The sequence below is a fragment of the Adiantum capillus-veneris genome, chromosome 5, assembly GCF_014529385.1.
Source record: "Adiantum capillus-veneris isolate H3 chromosome 5, ASM1452938v2, whole genome shotgun sequence".
Classification (NCBI taxonomy): domain Eukaryota; kingdom Viridiplantae; phylum Streptophyta; class Polypodiopsida; order Polypodiales; family Pteridaceae; genus Adiantum; species Adiantum capillus-veneris.
Window position 1 is genome coordinate 90,329,924 of NC_140935.1, and position 24,374 is coordinate 90,354,297.

Consider the following 24,374-nt stretch of genomic DNA (forward strand, 5'->3'; position numbering starts at 1 on the left):
TTGAGCCAGCAGAGGATCACACCCACATTTTTTGCTCACACCCATCATTTTGTAACCATTGATTGTAATAAATGTCTTTCCGAGCATTAATTGCTTTGAGCCATTCATAAGTAACGGGACTCAATTGGTTTCCAAGCTTGTATCCCGAAGTAATTTCACCTGATAATGTAATAATTAGTGATGTTCTCAACTAACAAGGCTGATGTATATAAGCAAAGTTTTTGTAACCTAAGGAGGATTCAAATTAATCAAGGAGAGTTTGAGCGCCGTGGACTGTGTATGAGAGAGAGAGAGAGGAGAGAGAGAGTCTTTTCTCCTTGCTACCGCAGCTACGGGGCCGCCATTGGAGAAGCGACACCACCATTGTGTTAGCAACGGTGAGAGATACGCACAGATACCAAGAGTGCGCGCTATCGGCTTCTACGTGTGGTAAGTTCCTACGAGCTTCGGTGTGAGTTTTCTTCCAACTCGTGTGTCGGAATAGAGAGTGCAGCATATCTATAGAAACCACAACGAGTAGAGCTACACATTAGTACCATCGGGGTCAAGTTTCGGTCACCTGTATTTTTCGGCCTGTCTTCATACGCGTTTACCGCACGGAGTGGTTATAGGTTGATTTTGCAGTTCAAGTCTTTAGGGTTGTTGTTCTTACCTAGTGCATAGACTTCCCCTTGAGTTTGAGATCGATTCAATGATTCTAGATCCTGTTTCGTATAGCATTCGTTCGTAGTACGGATTTCAGTCACTTGCGTGTTTTAGAACTTAGATTTGATTTCCTTAGTAGTGATTGTCATTAGAAGGTTCGAGTAGGTGATTTGACACCCACCTAGTTGTTTCCATGCGCCTGCGGGTCAAGCTCGTCCTCGTCTCTGACAAATTTGTTGTTGGTTGAGTTCTCGCTATTTAGCTTCCGCTAGCGGCGTAACAGCCTTAACATTTGGCGCCGCTGCGGGGACGAGAGCCCTAAGTAGGTGACCTTAGAATCCTACGAGGTGAGTCGTATAAACTACTTTGTATACTTTAGTTAGAAAAGATCTAGGAGTGGTGGGACTCAGAAGGTCTCGAGAGATACTAGGAAGTGGGGTATTCCTGGGTCTTCCGTGTTGACAGTATTTTTAGTTTAGCTTTGATTAGATTGTTTTTGATGGTGTTTAAGTGGTGTTGACATAAAAAGCAATTGCTACTCCTTGTGTGGTAGTAAATCTCTTTATATTTTCAATTGCAAAAACCCCATTTTTGATTAGAAGTAGCTTAGGTAGGGCCTGATTTGATCATGATCTAGAGCTATCAATTGGTGTTCTATTTGCTTGATGTGTTTGATTGCATGTTAGATCACTGAAAAAAGGCTCTTTGGTAGTGAAATATGAAAATAAACAAAGTTCAGAAAAATTTTCTGTGTAACTGATTGTTGTTGAGCACTTAAAAGAGCTATTGGAAGAGTTCTGTGCTGAAAAACTGGAAATCTGCAACTTTAGACATCATACGCGTATGATGTCTTAGGACCTAAACAGAGACTAAAATTGAAAATTTGACATTGCCAGAGTGTTTAGAAGGGGGGTTTTACCCTAAGATCAACTTAAAAAAAGAGCATTAACACTCAAAGAAACCAAAAAAGACAAGTCGGAGTCCAAGAAACGCAAAGAAAAAGGAAATTTTGGATTCAGATCTTGTTTTTACATTCAAAACCTGACAAAAAAACACTTGAAACTCAATTTAAACATTGGAGAAGGCTTAAACCAAAAATAGTCAAAATCTGGGACCAAAAGACATCATACGCTTTATAATGTCTTTGGCCACTTCCACTGCTATATTTGAAATCTGACCGACAAGATTGTTACAAATCACTGTGGAAGCATAAATATCAAGTTTTGAACAAAATTGATGAAAAAAGACATCATACGCGTATAATGTCTTTGACCTAATTTTGGACATATTTTGATACTTTGCCAACACAATCCATTGTAATAGCTACTCTAGAGGTTATATTTCAAGTTTCATCCCATTTGGATCACAATTGACCAAAAACAAGTCAAAAGCGGAAAATTGCCAAGAAAAGCCTAATTAGCCATAACTTGCTCAAAACAGAGTTCAAACTGAATTTTGTGAGTGAACAGAGCATAAAGGGGCCACTGAGAGTGAGCAAAACCAAAATAGTCAAAATCTGTGAAAAAAGACATCATACGCGTATAATGTCTTTTTCAGCATAACTGACAACAAAATTCTCACTTGATGAAACAGAAGTTGTCCAACTGACAAGATTAAACCAATTGACCAAGTATCAAGTCAGTTTGGATCAATCTGACCACAAAAACTTGGGAAAAAAATTGCCGAGACGGAAAAGTTAAAGTCCTTTAGGGGAATTGATGATTTGAGATCGGGCAGGAATTCCGCAATAATAAACAAAAACAAGGGGAACCAGCAAGTGTCATATCAACCGAGGGAAGTGTAAACCAAAGTTGGGTGCAACATTAGAGCCGATTTTGTGAAGGAAGTGTCTCTGATACTTCTTCGGAGAGATCTTACGAGATTTTCACGAAAAACTTGGAACACTTGAACCTGAACAACAGAGAAAAATATGGCAGCAGGATCATCAAACCCTCCGCCACAATGAAGCTATTGTTCATAAAATACCAGTACGACAATGAGCAAGGTGCCAAGATCTACAAAGATGGAATGGACGCTATTGTGTAAAGATAGAAGATAGACCTAGTGAGTTCAGGACTTAGTGCCTGTGAGCTATAGCGGAGATAGATATCTAGATGACGAGGGTACCATGTACTTGGTAGTCCTAAACCCTAACATTGTGGACAAGTGGGGATTGATGGGCACCAAAGCCAAAGTAGATGAAGAACTCGAGGAGGGAAAGCCAATAATGAACTTCCCTAATGCGAGGTTAAGAGAGAGAATGAAAACAAGGATCAACACTGATAACATCTATGTGGGGCTGTACACAATATAATAATGGGGAGCAAGATCTCTATTATAGATGTGAAGAAACCCTACACCGGAGAGTTGACAGACAAAAAAGACTTTATGTCTTTACCTACACAGAGGGATCGCGAAGTGAAAATTGCCGCTTACGATAAGTATGGAAGGCAATACTCAAAAAAATGGGCAAGAAAGAATTAGAAGGATATACATACTTTGGGGGACCTCTACATTAGTATTATGTTACTTCTAGCTCACATAGACAGCACCAAAAATGGAGTGCAAAAAAATGAATGACAACAGGAGGACAAAGAACTCAGGTTGCTGACTCTTTCAGTCAAACTTGGGACTCGAAGCTCGGACCAATGGGGATCATTACATTCCAGAGAGTCAATGGAGACGAATCGAGGTAGTGCAGTTCCAATCCCACCTATAACACTGCCAGGTCCAAGGTTTGAAGCGGAACCATCACATTTACCTCCTAGTAGTAGATTCAGGGCGGGGGAAAACCGACAAGGGTAACCCATGAAGTCCATGATGCTAGAGAAAGCTTTAGCCGGGACACAGGAGCAAGAGATTGGTAGCAGATCATAGACGTATGAGACCATCTCAAGTAGCCAAGTGTATGCCAAAGAAGTATGGTGGGTCAGGAGATCCGTATGCACATGTGTCACTCTTTAAGCAAGTCTTAAGAGCTAGGAGCAGATAACAGATTTCCATACACAATACGAGGGATTTGGTCTTACTCTAGAAGGTACCGCATTGACATGGTTTCAACCAATGAACATAGGGGGATTCCATGACATTGACCATTTGCTAAGAGAGTTTGCTGAGGAATTCTCAAAACGAGGGATTAAGCACAATACGGTCTCAAAATATATGCTTTTAAACAGAGAGAACACGAAAAAGTGAAGGAAGCTTCACTTCGCTTCAAACAATATATTGAGAGATGTCCAGTACGTGAACGACCACAAGATGACAGACTATCTGTTCTCTTTATTGAGGGACTGAGGAACGACACTCTCAAGAAGGACTTGCACTTGAAAGCTTGTACAAGTTTCGAGCAAGTAACGAGAGAGGCATTGTACTTAGTGGATAACTGTACGGTTTATGGAGAGGTGTCAGCGGATACAGATTTTGCATCCAGTAGCTCCTCCTCCGTAGCGAGCGAGACTACCACTAAAAAGAATGTTCAAACAACAACCATGCCAAATGTAGAGCAAATGATAGAAGATGCTCTAAAAAGGATGGCACCATACCAAAAACCATTGCCAAAAACACTGAAATGGTGTGCTATTGAACAAAAATGGACAAATCATCCAACAGAGGAGTGCTATTACAACAAAGGGTATGTAAGGGAGCGCCAGTATGCACCTCCTGCTCAATTAGCACCACCTCAAGTACATCCAGTACCTCGATACCCAACGGGAAATGTACCAGGACCTATGGGGATAGAAAGACCGCAACCGGTATTGGGACAACAACCACCTTTACCAGGAGCAAGACCAGTGGGCATTAGATATGCACCAACCTTAGAGAATCAGGAAGAACAAGCCTTAGTGCCTGTTCAAGCCTATTATGAAGAATCGGGTGCACACATGTCTCCGACAGTGTATTACCCACCAGAAGAACCAAAACAACCAGAACCATGGGGCATGATGGGGAATGTTGGAACACCAACAGTTACAAGTGCTTCTGATGAAGAGAGATACAATTTGGACGCAAGAACTTGATGTTCATAGCTCATGGAGGGTTAACAGGACAAAGACCATCCTATCCACAAAGGACGAATCAAATGGGACCAAGACCAGCACTAGGACCCTGTTACAAGTGTGGAGGTGACCATCTGATGAATGTTTGCCCACATACGGAAATCATTAGAATTAACGCTTATTGCACTGAGTGTGGGGTTACTCACTTCATTGAGGATTGTTCAAAGAATCCAAACAAAGTGCAAAAGACGACATTGAATATGCTAGAAACTATTCCTACCAGCAGTGGGTCTGAAAATGAAACTCTGATACCAACGCAAGTTGTTACTAGAGCTCAAGCTAAGAAAACCACTAGAGAACCTGAGAATGGAAAGTTAGCGACTGAAGTGGTTAGTCAAGGACCGCGGAGTCAGAAAAACACATGGAAAGCTAGAAAAGCACGCATGAAGTTGAGAAAAGAACGTGAAGACGCTATTCTAGCTGAGGAACTAAAGCAAACTAAAGCTAGATTAGAAGAACTTGAGAGTCAAAACGGGAAACGAGAGATGAGCCCGGAAAGAACGAAACAAAAGAGTATCAAAGAAACAACGAGCTTAAGCTCAGGGGGATCAGTGCTAGTCGACAAAGTACAAGAACCATTGGACGCACTGATGAGAGCTTACGAAGCTAGGGTAAAGAACAACCAAACACAAGAACAGAGGTGGATGACATACCCAAACGCGGAATTGGAAAAGCAGAGACTTGAAATGGGCCAGAGAATGATCGAGACTGCACAAGCCTTATTAGAACCACCAAAAGAAACAATGAATTGTGGAAAGGAAAACCCAATTCAGCAAGAGACTATCGTTTCACGGGTAGCTGAAAAGACTCCCAGTGCACAAAAGCCTGAAAATACACAAAAGGATGACCGCATAGTATTGAACACAACCGATCAGGAGGTAGAGAGTTTTCATCCAGTCATACAGAGGTCTTACGGAAGAGATGAGGATTACAATGAATTTTGGAAACAAGTGAGAGAGGCAAACTTTGCAAACGAGCTAAGTTGCCAAGCTAATCAGACAAATTGGGAAAAGGACATCAGGAATCCTCCCATAGTGGAATTTGAGGCAGGATCTCAAGTGGACTTGGATCTGCAATCTTACTGGGGAGATGGGGGCTCTGTTAGAACAATGGAGAGCAAACCTCATTCACTGAAACCTTACCTTCATACTTAGGAGAGTATGAAGCAAAATCCGAGATTAGAGCACTTCCCTCACGAAAAATCTCATCAGAAAAAGTCATGGACTCGCAAGGATTGATAGAGATTTTGTCAACACCAGTGACATGCACTATCACTCTAGCTGAGCTTTTGAGGCTAAGACCACATATGTGGACCACTGTAGGAAAATGCTTGGAGAAATTCGGGATAAAAGATCCAACATCGAGATTGCAAGAGAGCATTGAGGAGCTGAGCAAGCCACAAAAGAACGCTAAGCCTGTACCCTTAAACAAGGTCGGAGAGTATTGCGAAGGTGAAGAGGGGAATACAACCTTACCAGTTGAATTCCAAGGAGTGAACACAATGGCAATACTAGACAGCGGAGCTGGGGTAGCCATAGCTACAAAAGAAATCTGGAAAAAATGGGGGAAACCAGCAATAAGGAAGACTAGGTTGAAACTCCAATTAGCAGATGGACACATGGAGAAACCTATGGGGTTATTAGAGAAAGTTGTAGTGACTTCTTGCGGCATTGAATACGAACATACTTTTGCTATTGTCGATTTTGGCAAGGAGAATAACTATGATATCATACTGGGAAGACCATTCATGAGACAGTTGAAAATGGTCCAGGATTGGGGCTACGATCACATATACCTGAGAAATATGGAAACCACTACACGTGTGAACCTGAAAGACCATAGCTACAAAGATGTGAACCGAACACCGGTAGAGGAGTTTGATTCAGCTACTTTGGCGGGATCCGAATTTCCAGCTTGGTTAGGTAAACCCAAGGAGTTATGGATGTGTGGAGCTTCGAAATGTGGAAGTCTGAAACGAGAAGAATGTGTTTTAGAAAGGGCTATCGAAGACGAAACTTATGTAGGAGAACCCTTTCCAGAGGACACGTTTGAACCATTAGAATGGACACACATTCTAGCAACCCTAGATGTTTGTGCAATTCCGGATGGTCCCACAACGAAATTTTGCGACAAGGACGGGTACGACGTGGTTCCGTATTTCATGTTGAGAACTGTACTCGAAAAAGAAACTGAAAAAAACGATACACTGGAAAAAAGATGAAGAAGAGGTGTTTCACGACATTCCCAATCATCCAGAGTGGGGAAATGAAGCAGACAACGAGTCAACGGACAATTCAAGCGGAAACGAAGAAACTATAACGGATGTCCGATTTTATGATTTTCCGAACCAAACAAAACAACGCCAGAAACACTATAGAGCAAAGAAAAAACAAAAGGGGTTAGAACCAATCCGATGCCTAGAATAAGAGGAAAAAATCAATTCCTAATGCTAGTAAAGGCTGAAGATTGTGTTAAGGATAAGATTTCTGGAAGAATGAGAGGCAGTGATCAAAAGAGCTTACGAAAAGACAAAAGAGGCTCAAGAAATCAAGTTCAAAATAATGGAACGAAAACTGAAACAGAAAAATCAGAAAAGAACAAGCGCAACAGAGAATACACGGAGTCCAAGTTAGAACGTAGAAACAAGTACAGAGAGCTCAAGAAAACTCTGAAAGAAGTTTGGACGACAGAAATTGAGAGTGGAGAGGACGAAAACGTCAAAATCAAGGAAAACATGGATGTTCCCTCTCACTATAGGAAATTCACAATAGAGGATAGGAAGGTGATATTAACCCCACCTATTCGAGAGAGGAAGGAGAACGAATCTTATGACGGACCGGAGGATGCAAAAAAAGTTGATTTAGCAGCTCCAGGTGAGACGCCTAGACCGGTGTACATAGCCACAGATTTGTCTCCAAGCGAGGAAGAGAGACTTTTGAGTCTTCTCAGAGAGTATAGGGATGTGTTTGCATGGTCTTATAAGGACTTAAAGGGAGTTGACCCATCGATATGCCAACACTCAATCCCACTGAAACAAGACGCAAAGCCTAGCAGACAGAGACCATACACATATAATGATACTTTTGCTAAGCGAATCAAGGAAGAGATAGATAAGCTAATGGAAGCTGAATTCATATACGAGATTGAACACACTGATTGGGTATCTCCGATTGTGGTAGTACCTAAGAAGAACGGAAAACTCCGAGTGTGTGTCAACTTAAAGAAAGTGAATGCTGCAACAATCAGGGACAATTATCCCCTGCCGATAACTGATCATGTTCTAGAGCGTGTATCAGGGAAAACAGCATACTCCTTTCTTGATGGTTTTTCAGGATATAACCAGCTAGCCATAGCACTGGAAGATCAACATAAAACAGCTTTTGCAACGGAGTGGGGAATTTATGCTTATCGGGTTATGCCTTTTGGTCTAACCAATGCTCCCGCAACCTTCCAGAGGCTGATGACGCATGCTTTCAAAGAATACTTAAGGCTGTTTCTCGAAATATACATGGATGACTTATGTGTACATTCTCTACTGAGAGATGAGCATCTAGAACACCTAAGAAAAGTATTTGAGAAATGTAGGACATATCGCATTTGTCTCAATCCTGAGAAATGTGTGTTTATGGTCCGACAGGGCAGAATTCTGGGACATATTGTCTCACAAAACGGAATATCCACGGATTTAGAGAAGATAAAAGTTATAGTGGATATGCCTAGACCAACCAATGCGAAACAAGTACAGAGCTTTATGGGACATTGCGGATATTATAGACGATTCATTTACATGTACGCTATAATAGGCCAACCACTTTACAGGCTAATAGTGAACTTTGAATGGACAGAGGAATGTGAGGAATCATTCAAGAAATTGAAAGAGGCACTCATTACCGCTCCAGTCTTGAAGTCACCAGATTGGGAGAAGATATTCCATGTGCACATAGATGCTTCTGCATATGCAATAGGATGCATTCTGGCTCAGCCAGAAGAAGGAAACATGGATTTTCCTATCTGTTACGCCAGTCGACAGCTCAACCATGCAGAGAAGAATTACACCACAACAGAGCGAGAGGGATTAGGAATGATATATGCTGTGAAGAAATTTCGGCATTATCTTCTAGCCAATAAGTTTGTGTTTTTTACGGATCACCAAGCCTTGCTCTACCTAGTGAATAAACCATGCAATACCGGGAGAATAGTGAGATGGTTCATTATCTTACTGGAATTCGACTTCACGGTAGTAGTAAAGAAAGGAAAAACACATCTTAGAGCTGATCATCTTTCGCGATTGACGAATGGAGAAGACCCTATAGGAGTAGATGACGACATGCCAGACGCGTACTTGTTCAACATAGAAATGATACCTAAGTGGTCTCAAAATGTCGTTGACCTATTAACCTATGGAGGAGAGTTCGATAGAAGAGAATACAACCTGAAACATATTGCTATTCAGCAATCCAAGAATCTTCAATTGTTGCAGGAAGGTTGTATCAATTGGGAAATGATCATGTTTTACGACTATGCATCAATCCTGAGGAATATAATATATATCTGTGCGAAGCACATGTTCAGGAATGTGCATTTCATTGTTCAAGAAGGAACACATATAGGAATTTGTTACAATTGGGAGTCTATTGGCCAGGAATGAAAGAAAGCGTACATGAATATGTCACTGTATGTATTGTATGTTCATCAAAACCGCCAGCCGAGTATTCAACATTATATCAGATAATGATCGCTCCAGAATGGAGTCAGTATATTGTTGAATATCTCACAAATAGAACTTTCCCAGAAGGAACGTCAAAAGCTCGTCAGAAATCTGTAGAGACAGAAGCTAGAGATTACGCTTTAATAGGAGATCAACTCTATAAGAGAGGTAAAGACAACCAGCTTAGGATTTGCGCATCAGAGTCTGAGTATGTGATAATCCTGGAGCAAGCTCATGGAGGAGTAGGTGGAGGCCATTTCTCAGGTGATAAGACAGCAAAACTTGTCTTAGCCGCAGGAATATGGTGGCCAACATTACATATGGACGCTGAGGAATACGTTAAAAGGTGTGATGACTGTCAGCGGACCAAAGTACCACTTAAAAGAGATGATATGCCGCTTAGACCAATGATGGGGGCAAGAGCTTTTGCAAAATGGGGGATTGATTATGTCGGACCCATTTCACCTCCTGCATATAAGACTCATGCACAATACATCGTTGTGGCTACAGACTATCTAACAAAGTGGGTCGAAGCAAAGGCAACTCAAAAAGCAGATGCCAGGACCACGGCACAATTTCTATATGAATACGTCTTTGTACGATATGGATTGCCAATAGAAATTGTGAGTGATCGAGGCACACATTTCATAAATGAAGTGATAGAGATCCTTCTAGATGAATTCATGGTAATCCATAGGAAATCAGCCCCGTATCATCCACAAGCAAACGGACAAGCTGAAGCAACAAACAAAACCATATGTACGGTCCTCACGAAGATTGTATCTGAGTCGAGAACTGACTGGGACCAAAAGTTACATTCAACATTATGGGCATATAGGGTGGCGTATAAAACATCCATAGGAACGACCCCATATAACATGGTTTTTGGGCTAAATGCTATCTTGCCAATAGAATTCTTGATTTCAACCTTAAGGGTGGCTAAGGATCTAGAGTGGACAGGGCACGAGCTCTCTGATAGAATAGATGACCTGGAAAAGCTAGATGAGCTTCGCCTAAAAGCAGTAGCTTCCATCTACGCTCAAAAAAGGCGACAAAAGGAATTTTTTGATAAGCATGTGCGGACTAAAGAGTTTAAGGTTGGGGACTATGTCCTAGTTTACACTCTGAAACAACATGCTAAAAAGCTTAAAAAGCGAGGGATGGGACCTCTGGTGATTAAAGATCTATCACCAAGTGGAGCCGTCAAGCTTGCTACATTAGACGGAGAAGAAATGCCCAATTGGATTAGTGGATGCAGAGTGAAAAAGTATCTTTTGCCGCTAACCCAAGACATGCTTCTCAAAATACATCAAGAAAAGCTGCGTGTCCAGAAAAAGAAAAAGATTGAGGAGGAAGCGCAAGCCGAGGCGAAGGAAAGAATGGAGAAAAGAAGACTACTGCGTCAGAAACAGCGCAATGAAGGAGCAATACGAATAAACGCAGTCAGTATAACAGAAATGGGGAATGACAAAGAAGAACCCATCATTGAATGCAAAGTAGGGACCAACCAAATCAAAGCCAGAGCACTATTGGATTCAGGAGCTCAAGCTAACCTACTTTCACTCAGTTTGTATAGACAATTGACAAATGACACTAAACTACAAACTGCCAAGCAAGAGTTAAAGAGTTACTCTGAGAATGCAATCAAAACTGTCGGATGCACAGTTTTACATATACAGATTAACCAGTATGTGTATCCTCATATGTTTTACGTGGTTGAAGACCAAGCTACACAACATCCATTATTGCTAGGACAACCATGGCAGAAGCAATACAATGCAATGATTGACTGGAGTTCTAAATCAGTGCTTATCAAATACGAAGGTGAAAGTCAATCAGTTAAGTTCACCAAAGGAGAAGAGCCAACTCCAAAGGAAGAATTCCACGGACAAGGGCAAACAACAACCAGAGAAAAAGAAGAAGCAATGGCAACCAAAAGTTTCTATACAACCGGATTACTCTTCGACGAGGAATTCTCAACAGTGGATAAGGAAGACAAGCAATAATATAACAGCTCAACCTTGGAAAAAACGGAGTCAAAGTTGGTATGGAGACCAAAAAAGGCTGTGCCAGAGAACAAAAAGGTGGAAAACAGAGTCTTCAATACCAGACAACAGAGTGATCCCAGACAATCAAGGACAGTGAAACAGATCTGGATTCCAAAGAAGTTCATGACGGCACAAAGCTACAGCAAGCAAATTTGGATCCCAAAGATTTGTAAAAAGGAACTCCCTTCAATACAATCAACGGAAACTCCTAGGTATTTCAAGGCGAGGAAATCAACACACAGAACAAAGCAGGTTTGGGTCGCAAAGAGTTTGTGGCAAGCACAAGCAAAGCGGAGGCAGATTTGGATTGTAAAAAAGACAACAAGGTAACAAAGAATCCATCTACTGATTCTACTACCGAAGTGCCAAAACCAACCCAAAACCCGACCACCAATCCTTCAATCAAACAAAGAGCAGCTTTATTGGAAAGAATGTTGTATCATCGCTCTACAATTGCATTGGGAACTTATGACCAAAACAACTACAATGCTTCACCCACAGACACTTCATAGTCGTCCGGGAGGACTCAGACTAGGAGGGGGGAGGTATACAGGAGCTACAAAGCAGCTACAAGCGGAAAAAACAAAGAAAAACAAAAATTATATTACAAGGGCAGTGTCTTACATGATTTTGCAATTTTTTATGTTTGATTGCGGATATTGATAATATTTATGCCCTTATATACCTTGTTTTGCAACAAGAAGAGATCAAATGATGAATTTGGGTCTCTAGATGTGTAAATATCACTAAATAAGAGTGTTTTTGGAGCTAAAAAGTGGAAAAAAGTGGTAATCCAAGTCCAAAAATCACAAAGAAGTGTATATTCATATACACAGGGTTACCAGCTATTTATCATGTATGTTTGGAATTTTTTGGCTTCAATTTGCTATTTTCCTTTATTTTTTATGATTTTCTTAATAAAAGTAAAAGAAAAATAAAAAAGCAGGTGAAATGAGATCGGAAAAAAGAAAAGAATAGACGGCGATGATCCTAGTGACAAGGGCAACCCATGGTAAAAATGGGGTACAATTCTGAAAAAGTTACGGAAAGCCCGAAATGACAGAATTTTGACAAAGTGGACAGATTTCTCAGAAACAGGTCAAACGGAGTCCAAATTGAGAAATTTCAAATCCTAAAGTGCATTTCACGACGAGATAGGAGCACATGTCAAATTTGGTAACAAGTGATCCGGGAAGCCCGAAGTTAAGTATTTTTCACTTCACTATCAAGCTCATTTCCACCATTACCTTCTTGGAGAGAGCAAAGAGCACAAGGAGCATCCGGCCTTCTACTGCCTTCTACGACTGCTACGAGAGCTCAGAGGACACCAGACATGAGAGGTAGACTCGTTGCCATAAGCTTTTGATGCTTATCGTTAACTTTTGTCGCGAAAACTCACCAAAACCAAGAAACAAGAGCAGACGGGGAATGGGGAAGAACGCTAGGTAGGGGCACAACCGCCTAACCAAACTTTGCAAGAACTTAGAGGTGGGTTACCCTAACATAGAAGATGAGTTTCTAGCACTCAAAGCTCGAGAAAGAACGACTGGAAAAACCCTAGGTCAACAGAGCCTGCAAGAGGCAAACAGGAAAAAAATTTTGGAACGACACAAAACTTCTCAGGAAGCTTAACAACATCGAGGGCAATGCAACCATGGAGTATCTCCGGGTTTGGATCACCAAAAGTAGGTCGGAACAACCGATTCGGCTGTGGACACACAAAGCGTCATTTTGGCATAACGGCTAAGATTGACGACCAAATGACATGAAACTTCACAAGCAGTTTCAACTATACATGGATGACTTATGTTTGCAAGCAAAACCCAAAAGAAAGCTGATTCACTTACCGATGGTGAAAAAGACGCTTTCGGGCAACCAAATGGAGAAAGATGGAGAACGGGGAGCCAAAGTCAAGTTCAACCGAATAGGTGGCTTCACAACATATCCAATGAGCTGGAAATGCAACTCTCAAGAAGAAAAGTTGAAGAAATTCAACTCCAAGGCAAAAAGACGACTTCGGAGACTGAAATGCCTATAAGGGGGCTTTTTAGCTAAACTGATGACTTTTTAAGTTGAAAACTAGTTAGCAGGGCTTAGGGCACTAGCACAAAGCATTCTTTGCAAAAAAAGACCAACATTTCAAGAAAAGACATCATACGCGTATGATGTCTCACAGCAAGATTTTCACATCCATTTCAACATTTGAGTGCATAGCCTCATTCCACATATTAATCACATCCTATGAACCAAGTATCATGAGAATTGGAGTTAGAAAACCCAAGGAAAACCAAAAAGACGCAAAGTAGGCCATAAAATTGATTTTTGGTCCTAATTTTGTCAAAATAACTCCAAACTCATTGAAACTTTGTAGGATTGTTGATTAACACATCTACAAGCTATCTGGAACCAAAAAGCACCATTTTGACACAAAAGACATCATACGCGTATAATGTTTATTTGCACTTACAGAGCCAAAAATGCTCATTTGTCATCATACATCCATTATATATATCTAATACATGCTACATATGAAGTTTGGAACCATTTGGTCAAGTGGATCACCCCATTAGCCCAACTAAGAGAAAATCCTTCATACAAAGCCTATTTTTGTCCCAAATCCAACATATTCAAGTCCAAACCAAGATTTGAGTATAAACAGTCCTTCACTAGCACATGGAGAGTCCACAGAACCAATCCCATGAAAAATTGATGAAAAAAACATCATACGCGTATGATGTCTCCAGAGCCATTTTTAGTCCAAAATCTATCCAAACTTCATAAATCCACTGAATAAGCCTATCTAAAGCCAAAACCAAGTTTATAGAGAAAATTGGTCCAAAAATGCACTAAAATACATCATACGCGTATGATGTCTCACTATGTGATTTTGGCATCTAAGGGCTTCAACCACCAAACAGAAGTGTTCTACATGCCATTTGAAGGTGATCCACCAAGTTTTACCCAATTTGGATCATAAAATCCATTTCCCTTTCAAAATTTTGCCAAGAGCCTGAACTGGACTAAACTGGCCAAAACTTGACCAAATGGGATCCAAACTCAAATCCAAGCATATGACACTCATGTATACACTATCAGCTACAAGCACAACCAATATGAAGTCATTCTGACACAAAAGACATCATACGCGTATGATGTCTCAAGCATGTTTTTGAGCCCAGTTTGCATATTTTTTCACCTACATTGCATCCTTAGGCCCTGAATAGCTCATGTTTCAATTTTCAAGTCATTTGAATAGTTAAAAGCTTCATTTCGGCTTTCAGTACTAAAAAGACGCTAACTTCTGAAATTGGAGTTACAGGATCCATGGATTCCGCTAAGTCATCGGCAACTAAGAGAAAAAGACCAACCATCAAGGATGCTCTTGCAGAAGCAGAACCTTTTGATATTCCAACAGAAACCCTCAAGCCAACCAAGACTTGGATGGAGGAAGCAGTACTAGAAAAAGAAGGAATAAAGATCTACCAGGGGACTTTCAGAGATCCTCAAGGGCAATCGGTCGATGTACCTATGATCCCACGAGAATTAGTGAACTATAGCAGATCAGAGAACATAAGCAGATACCTGGAAAAGGCTGACTTACACAGGTTCTTCACCTCGAGACCATCAGGTGTAGACACAAGAAGAGTGTATGAGTTGGCAACATCCATTCAGAAGGATGGGAAAGCCACGTTGACAGCCATGGATGGAGAAACAGTTGAAGTACAGATCACTCCACAGCTCATTGCAGATGCACTGAAGCTGCACAACAAAGGGAGTTCTGTCAGAGAAAGAAGGGAAGCCATAGAGGTCTATGGATCAAAGAAACAAAATACAACCTACGGAGATATGGCAGATCAACGAGCGGCAACCCTTTGCCGATTATACAACCAGTTTTTCCATGTGTGCAGCAAAAGACCGCAGAAGTATACTACACCACCCCATGCCATTGCCACAACCATCACATGGGCACTGAAGAGCAACGTGCCAAAAGAGGTGAATTATGCTCAATACATCCACGAGCAAGTAATCGCCATGCACAACCAGAAACCAAAGTACATAGGAGGAGGAGAAATCCTAACAAGAATAGCTTATAAAGCTATTGGAGCTAGGGATCAAGGGCCACAGGTTCCCTCCCAAAATGAGTGGCTTAGAGAAGCCGATGAGGAGGAAGAACAGCAAGAAGTAGCCAAGAGGGCGTCCACAAGAGCACGCCGAAAACTAGAAATAGTTTCAGAACCTGAGGAGGCCGTGGACGAGCCGCTCAAGAAGAAAGTGAAGAAGAATTCCGATCCCAAGCAAACCAAAAGTCAAAAAGCCGCAAGAATGGAAAGGCTGGTGGAGCAGTTTAGAGCGGAAAGAGCTCTAAAGGGGGACTTCGAAGAAATGTGGGGGCCAGACCCCAGTAAAGTCGGAACCAGCTCAGCCAGGCCACATGTTGATCAATATGATCAATATATTAGAGCTTATGAGGAGTCGGAAGCCATACTGGAGCAACAACCTGTCGAACCTTATACCGAAGAGGAAGTACAGCTTTTAAAAGCTGAGCTGCAAAAGGACGACAAGGGGAAGAAAAAAATAGATGAGTCTACTGAACCTAAAGAGAAAGACGGGCAAGCAAACAAAGAGAAAGCCAAGATGACTGAAGACAATCAGCCCTCTTTTACTGTTGTACCAAGCCCGAATAAGATGGAAATTATTGTGGAGGAAACCACAATAGAAATAGAAACAGAAATTATGGAAAAGCCGGAGGCCGGGACCAAGGAAACGGAGATAGATCCAATTCAGCAAAAGAAAGATGATTATGAGGATCTGGTAGCGATCGGATACAGTGAAGAAGAGGCCCTGGAGGCAGTTTATGGGATATCCCTACGGAAACAAGATGATCGGAAAGGGACGAAAGAAAAGACAAAGGGTACAATGGAGAGTGAAGAAAAAATGGACGAGCCGAAGCCATTGGAGGTGGTGGCAGAAAGAGCTGTCAAGTTGACAGATGAAGATGAAAAAGACATGCACATGGTGCATGAACTGCTCAGCAAGATTAAAGAAAGATCCAGAGCAAAGGAAGTAGCACTTGAGACAGCAAAACAAAAGGAAGCAGAGTTGTAGAAGAAGTTAGAGAATGCTATGACTGAATCTGAAAGTCATAAAGCATCACTCTACGACGCCGAAAACGAGAGGGACGGCTTGATACTCCAACTAGCCGAAGCTTCAAGAGAGGTAACAAGCTCACAGGAAGCAAAGGAGCGAATAGAAGATGAGCTGGAGGCAGCCAAGGATGAGCTCATTGAGCTAAGGGAAAGAGTCGAACTTCAAGAAAGGACAATCACGAGACTCAGGACCAACCCTAGAGCTAGCAGAGCAGGAACAGAACAAGAGGGAGCCCTCGTACCAGCTCTGGAAGAGCAAGTCAGAAGTCTGCAAAGAGAGCTGAGGTTAGAGCAAGTGCAAAGGTTGCACATGGCGGAGGGATCATTGGCTGCAGAGGAGAGGCTCACATCAGAAAACCAAACACTAAGGACAGAAAATGAGGCCCTCCGCAAACAGCTCCAAGACCTCCAAGAGCAACAAAGAAGAGAAACAGAGCCACCACAAGAAGAAGCAGGGGGAGCAGCCATAGAGCTACCAGAAACTGGAGAGGCAACCACAATTGAAGATCCAGCCCCAGTTCAAGAAGTGGCCTCAACTTCAGGAATCTCTGAAGAAGAAGAACGAAGGCTCCAGGACCAAATAGAAAAGTCAACAGAGGAAAGTGCCAAGGCGGAAATGGAATGGGAAAGGAGACTCCTCATTTCCATTAGACTTCAAGGTTTAGACACAAAAGTGCTCCACGAAGAGTGGATGCAACCAAGCCTGCCTTTCCCTCTGATGAAATTTGAAGTGATAAAGACGAAAAAGAGAATAGAGGAGGAGCAGTATGTCGCTCTTTATGAAGGCGACATCACAAAGGATGAACAATCAAAGAAGATTGTAGATTCTCAACCTAGATGGAGGAAAGGTTGGCTGAACAAATACGCAGCCTACCTCATCTACTTGGTAGAGGCTCCAAAAGAGATTCGGGAGGATGCAACCTTCTGCCCGGTGCCAAGAGTCAGAAGCTGGAAAGAGCATGGCAGGATTGCAGAAAAGAAGCCAAATTGGCTTAATTACCCAAGGATGCCAGGACCAAAGGCAGGAGAGAGAATAGGTAAAGCCTACATGGTGAAAACCCTAACGGGCACCATCAAACTCTTTACTGGCTCTCCTGACCTTTCGTGTCAGATGCTAAAGAAAATCTGCAGGACTCTCTTAGCATGCATTGAAGTGTTCGCGCCAGATAAAGCCACGACCTCGAGTCTACTATCGACGGCCGACACAGTGACAGATATGGTGTATGATCTTTCTTTGCAGCCATCACCAAAGGTGTTACATCTCTTATACCAAAGAATTATGTTTTTGCCTAGCTTCCACATGCAAACATTCGAAGAAGCTTTCTACACCGGCTTTTTCACTCACGAAAGCAAAATATTCGGCCCAACCTTGACCATCGGCAACCTACGCTACGAATCACATTTGCAGATGCTCAAGACGACAGGGTTCTATTGATCAAGCCTAAAAGTCATGTCAGGGACGACATGAACGCGGAGGGGGGGAGTGTTGAGCCAGCAGAGGATCACACCCACATTTTTTGCTCACACCCATCATTTTGTAACCATTGATTGTAATAAATGTCTTTCCGACATTAATTTTGATTTGAGCCATTCATTAAGTAACGGGACTCAATTGAGTTTCCAGCTTGTAATCCCGAAGTAATTTCACCTGCTAATGTAAATAATTAGAGATGTTCTCACCTCCAAGGCTGAGGTATATAAGCCAAAGTTTTGTAACCTAAGGAGGATTCAAATTAATCAAAGGAGAGTTTTGAGCGCCGTGACTGTGTCTGAGAGAGAGAGAGAGAGAGAGAGAGTCTTATCTCCTTGCTACGCGAGCTACGGGGCCGCCATTGGAGAAGCGACACCACCATTGTGTTAGCAACGGTGAGAGCTACGCACAGATACCAAGAGTGCGCGCTATCGGCTTCTACGTGTGGTAAGTTCCTACGAGCTTCGGTGTGAGTTTTCTTCCAACTCGTGTGTCGGAATAGAGTGTGCAGCATATCTATAGAACCACAACGAGTAGAGCTACACATTAGTACCATCGGGGTCAAGTTTCGGTCACCTGTATTTTTCGGCCTGTCTTCATACGCGTTTACCGCACGGAGTGGTTATAGGTTGATTTTGCAGTTCAAGTCTTTAGGGTGTTGTTCTTACCTAGTGCATAGACTTCCCCTTGAGTTTGAGATCGATTCAATGATTCTAGATCCTGTTTCGTATAGCATTCGTTCGTAGTACGGATTTCAGTCACTTGCGTGTTTTAGAACTTAGATTTGATTTCCTTAGTAGTGATTGTCATTAGAAGGTCGAGTAGGTGATTTGACACCCACCTAGTTGTTTCCATGCGCCTGCGGGTCAAGCTCCGTCCTCGTCTGACAAATTCTGTTGTTGGTTGAGTTCTCGCTATTTAGCTTCCGCTAGCGGCGTAACCGCCTTAACAATGCTCTTGGCTCCACCAATGCTTGACCATAATGCACCCTCTTGACCATCCGTCCCATGGCAAGCTCTCGTAAGAGATTTTTTCTCCAAGCTTTGAGTCTTCAATCCGCGAAGCCTTGAAACCTTGTCGTCAAGTGCATACCAAGAGAGAGGTGAACCAAAATTCAAAGAGCTTCTCTCACTGTCATTTTGTCTTGACTCTCAAGATGATTCATCCACTCTCTCTATGTATTAGGTCAATGCGCTAGTGTCTCTCTATATATAGTTGGGAGGCAAGTCCCACTTGCTCTAGCTTTACCTTGAATAGGAAAATTTGCACTAAGCTGGTCAACTGATGTGAGCAAGAGATGGATAAATAGAGGTGCATGGAAGGCGTATGAGAGAGAGAGAGAGAGAGAGAGAGAGAGAGAGAGACTGTATGTGTGGGCACAAGCATATGTTTATGTGTGCATGCTTCTTTTTAAGATGCAACACTATTAAGGGAAGAGAGACAGAGACTAAAAGAGACAAGTTTCCTGTGTTGCATTGTAAGGGAGTGGCGCCATTGCGATAAAGGCGGCGACACTTGCAGGTAGAGTTCCAATCGGAGAGGCAAGGATCAACACCATCATTTAAGAAAAAAAATGAATTCATAGAAAAAAAGGAGTTTAACGAATGAGAGAGAGAGAGAGAGAGAGAGAGAGAGAGAGAGAGAGAGAGAGAGATGAAATAAAGTTTATATATTCAAAACAATAGATTCTCCTTTGATCAAATAAAATATTTACGTCCATGTGTGTGTGTGTGTGTGTGTGTGTGTGTGTGTGTGTGTGTGTGTGTGTGTGTGTGTGTGTGTGTGTGTGTGTGTGTGTGTGTGTGTGTGTGTGTGTGTGTGTGTGTGTGTGTGTGTGTGTGTGTGTGTGTGTGTGTGTGTGTGTGTGTGTGTGTGTGTGTGTGTGTGTGTGAGAGAGAGAGAGAGATGAAATGAAATGAAATAATTTATATATGTCTTCAAGAGGCCAAAATATCTTATGAGACAAAACCGTTACAAACTGGTGAATCTGATACCATGTCTATGTACATAAAATAAAGTAAAATAAAATGAAAGTAGAACTTCATTATGATCAAAAGGTTCAGAGAAAATAGAAGCCGGTCTGTAGAGTGTCTGGCTAAGGTTTTTTGTATACCTCCACCCAAAACAAATGCTTAGTTTGGATAAATCTTTGTTTATATGGCATTCATTAATCATCTTTTGAAAAAAAAAAATTGGTTCAATAAAGTCCATGAATTTTTTACAAAAATAAAGATGAATAAATTATCCTTTGGGCTTATTCTTAGGATCTAAATGATGTAGACCATTACTTTTTATAGTTAGTGAGTGTACCAATTCATCAAAAGTTTTGTAATTCAAAGTCTTTGGGGTGTCTCCATATTCCTCAGATCCTCTAAATTGTCTCGGTTTTTTGCTGGTTGAAGCCATGCTGCTTGGCATATGTGTGATCTTCTTTAACTGCTCTTAGCATTTAGCTGGTTTGAGAAGTGTTTCAATGGTATTGGATATGGGGGTGTTGTGAAGCTTTTGCAGTAGCAAGGCACTAGGGACTACACACACTGAGTGTTTTGGTGCAAATCAAAAATATCCACAGGCCCAATATCAAGTGTCCATTGCACAAATTCTCTTTCACTGGCATTATTGTAGCAATTGATCACTTGCATGTTCTCTGTTAGACGTAGAATTTTTGTACAGTGCCAAATCTATGAGCGGAACAAAGATGCATCAACAATGTGTGCCCTTCCTCCTCTACATACAACAAGTAAGATATATCTAAAATTACCAACGAGGAAAACCTTTCCACCAAACAACATGTTATTATGCACGACATCGCTTAGTTTCTTATCAAGAGCCTCAAAATAATGTATATGAGTCATGGGAGATCTATTCCAAATGACCATTGAATCCATTCACAATAGCTCAACAGTGTGCAATCCTTCCATTGTCGAGAAATTGTGCTGCTACAATACCAGATGATGTGCATGCCAAAGCAACTTTGGAATCTCCACGTATTTGAGAGAGCAAGGCATCATAAACGTAAGTCTTTCCCGTTCCACCTAGCCCATCTAAGAATAACATAGTCCCACTTCCAATGGCTTGTAAAACCCAATTAAGATTCCCTTTGTCCAACATTCAAAGATGATTCCATCCAAGCAAAAAATCATCTTTGTTCCTCTACATTATACATTGACTCTTCAACAAGCACTTGCTCGCTCAGTTGCTCTACATGCAGTCGTATCCGCTCTAGGGATAGGCGAGTGTGTGTTGTGAAGAAGTACATAATGTAGTTAGGAAGAGTCGGGCCTTTCACTATGAGATTCCATAGAAAAATGAAGTTAGTCGTCGAAGATCAGAAGCAAAAGACACACTTAAAATGAGAAAAACTCTAGCCATGAAATCTTCACTTTGAATAAGCACCAAGATCAACTCAAAACTCTTGTGTGTGTGACAATTTGGTGTAGCCTCACTCCCAATTGCATAGATAGAGAACTTCATTGGAGAAGCCTAAGTGATTATTTGAGGAGGGGAAACCCTAATTGGTAGCCTCACAGCCTCGAACATGTAAGTCGTTCTAAGCCAGAGTCCTAGTGCAGTCCCGTGCTCTTTCTACTATATCTCCCTTGCTATATGTCCAAAAGAGCCCATTCTTGGCTCTAAAATCTCTCACACATCTTGAAAACCCATGAGATTGTCATTGATGTGGCATTTTGAGCCCTTTTTTGGGGCTATTTTGACCATTTTATTGTCATTTTTAGCCCAATAAATGCCCCTTTCAGTAAGTAAAATGCCCAAACGAGTTGGGAAAAATTCAATAGGTTAAAACTTCAGGATTGTATGCAATAGTGAGAGCAAGTTTAATGCCCAACATGGAGAATAAACCCTTGGATTTGTCGGCATCCAACTCACCCATGTCTGCTATTATTTTCCCTACGTAGCCATAACGGCTAATTACATCGTTCAAGAGGAACTTACATATCTCTTTCGTGCTTTTTGTTCTTAGAGCATGACCTTCAACCTGGTTTATTAAGTCTTCTCATGCAAGCACTATGTATCTCATTTACCACAATCCCAATGGCATTGTAACCAGATCTACTAGCCACTTATAGTCCATGGCCAATGGTGGATAAGTAGGGTGCAATCCATCACGATGGCGTACATTTATATACATTTGACATGTTTCATCTTTATGCATACCTTTCCACCAATACCTCTCTTTCATTTTAGTAAAGGTGGCCCATACACCTCTGTGTCGAACATAAAGACTCTCATGAAACTTTTTGATAATGTCATTTTGAGTATCTTTATCATTCACAACTCTCAACGGCATCCCATTCCTTTGTTCTGGATGCTTCCACAAGTACCCATCTTTTAAAGAGTATCCATAGGCCTTTCCGCAAATTCTTTTGAACTCTTGATCATTCCACCCTTCTTGTCTTATCAAAGTCCTTAGATAGCATCCAATGAGAAACAAGTCACCTTGATATAGGTCATGTGTTAATGAATCAAGTGCATTTGATGGGCAAACATGTTCACCTTTGGCATGAGAGCTACTATAGAGCATCGTGCCTACATCATCACCCTCGACAACCATTTCTTATTTATTTTTATACCTTGCTCTAGAAATCATATCTACAACTGGGTTATCTTTACCTGCAATATGCTTAAATTCTAGATTCAAGGACTTTATGTAGGAAATTCACCTCAACATAGCACTATCAGGAATTGAGCAGCTTGCGATCATTCCAAGAAGGGGTAGACAATCAGTCTCCACTATCACATTTTCTCCTATCCAATACTTTTTGTCACACTTCAATGTTGTGACTACTCCCCATTACGCTCTTTTTACCATATCGCTTGCCATTTTCATCATCTTGCCCAACCGCCCATCCAATTCCTATGGGGCTAGTACCCACTGTCACAATTACATGTCTTCCACATTCATAGTTTACTTTCCTCAAAGTTGGAGACATAAGTAACAACTCCTTGAATTTTCTCATGGCATGTGGTATGTGTTTCTTCCCATTGTGATTTTTGGTTCTTTCTCAAGAGCTAGTACAAAGGTTCTACTACATGCGCATAATGTGGAATCTAGATAACATAAAACACACATGCACCCAAGAACCTTTGAGCCTCAGTCACATTAACGCATATCTATGTATCCACATTTCTAACTATAACCTTGTTCGTAGGTTGCATATCCTGAATAAAGCATAAAGAACCATTTTTCTTTGGAACTGTGAACTACTTGTCTGAATATGGAGCACAAGAAGGCTCCAAAATACCCATCTTGATCTTTTCATTAAACAACTCAATGAGTTTTGGCAAATGAGACTTTGGAACTGGAATAGGCTGCAAGTTCCAAGGTACATGAGGTATGGTCAACTTTTGCATCCCCTATAGTCACCCTTACATTTGGACAAGCTCCATACAACTCCCTTGATGTTCCTGTACAAAGAAATTTTGGTCATCTTTGGCATCCCGTATACAAAGAAATTATGGTCATCTTTCACATCACCTATAGTCACCCTTACATTTGGACAAGCTCCGTACAGCTCCCCTGATGAATTGTTTGCTCCACAAATCATCCAATTGGACATTTGCCTCTGGACTCTTTGACATGAGGTTAATTTTTGACCCATGATCTATCAGCACAATGTTTGGCTCTTCTAAGTCTCCCACTTTTACCAAGGTCTCATTAGTTTCTCTTGCCCAACGACTCTTGGAGTAATAACTCTTGTGACTGTTACTCCTCCCCTAGACTTGCAGCATCCAATAATAGTTTCATCAACTTGCTCACCATAGACATGTACTACATGTGCATTTAAAGTCTCTCCTTCACCCTGTACATGAATAGATTTAGTTTCTTTGTGGAACTCCCACTTTGCTATCACTAGTTTGGTAAAGCACTTTGCATTTAAAGTCTCTCCTTCACCCTGTACATGAATAGATTTAGTTTCTTTGTGGAACTCCCACTTTGCTATCACTAGTTTGGTAAAGCACCAAGACATAGAAGTGTCCTTTCAGGGTTTGAGAAAAAAATTCAATACTCATACAAAAATCCTTACATAAGCTTCAAGCTAAGAACCCATTGCAATTTTGAACAATAAGTAACATGCCTATCTCTTGATTTCTTGGTCATGAGACAAGCTTCCAGATCCAAGGTAGTGCTGCATTTTACAGAAAACAACATAATTTCACGATTACCCCCATGGTACACCATATATAAAGTTTTTCATGCTATAAATCTATTTTTCCCATGAACTTCAATGGGTTCATAGTCTTAGTATATGGATGCAATTGCCACAAAGAATCTTAAACTGT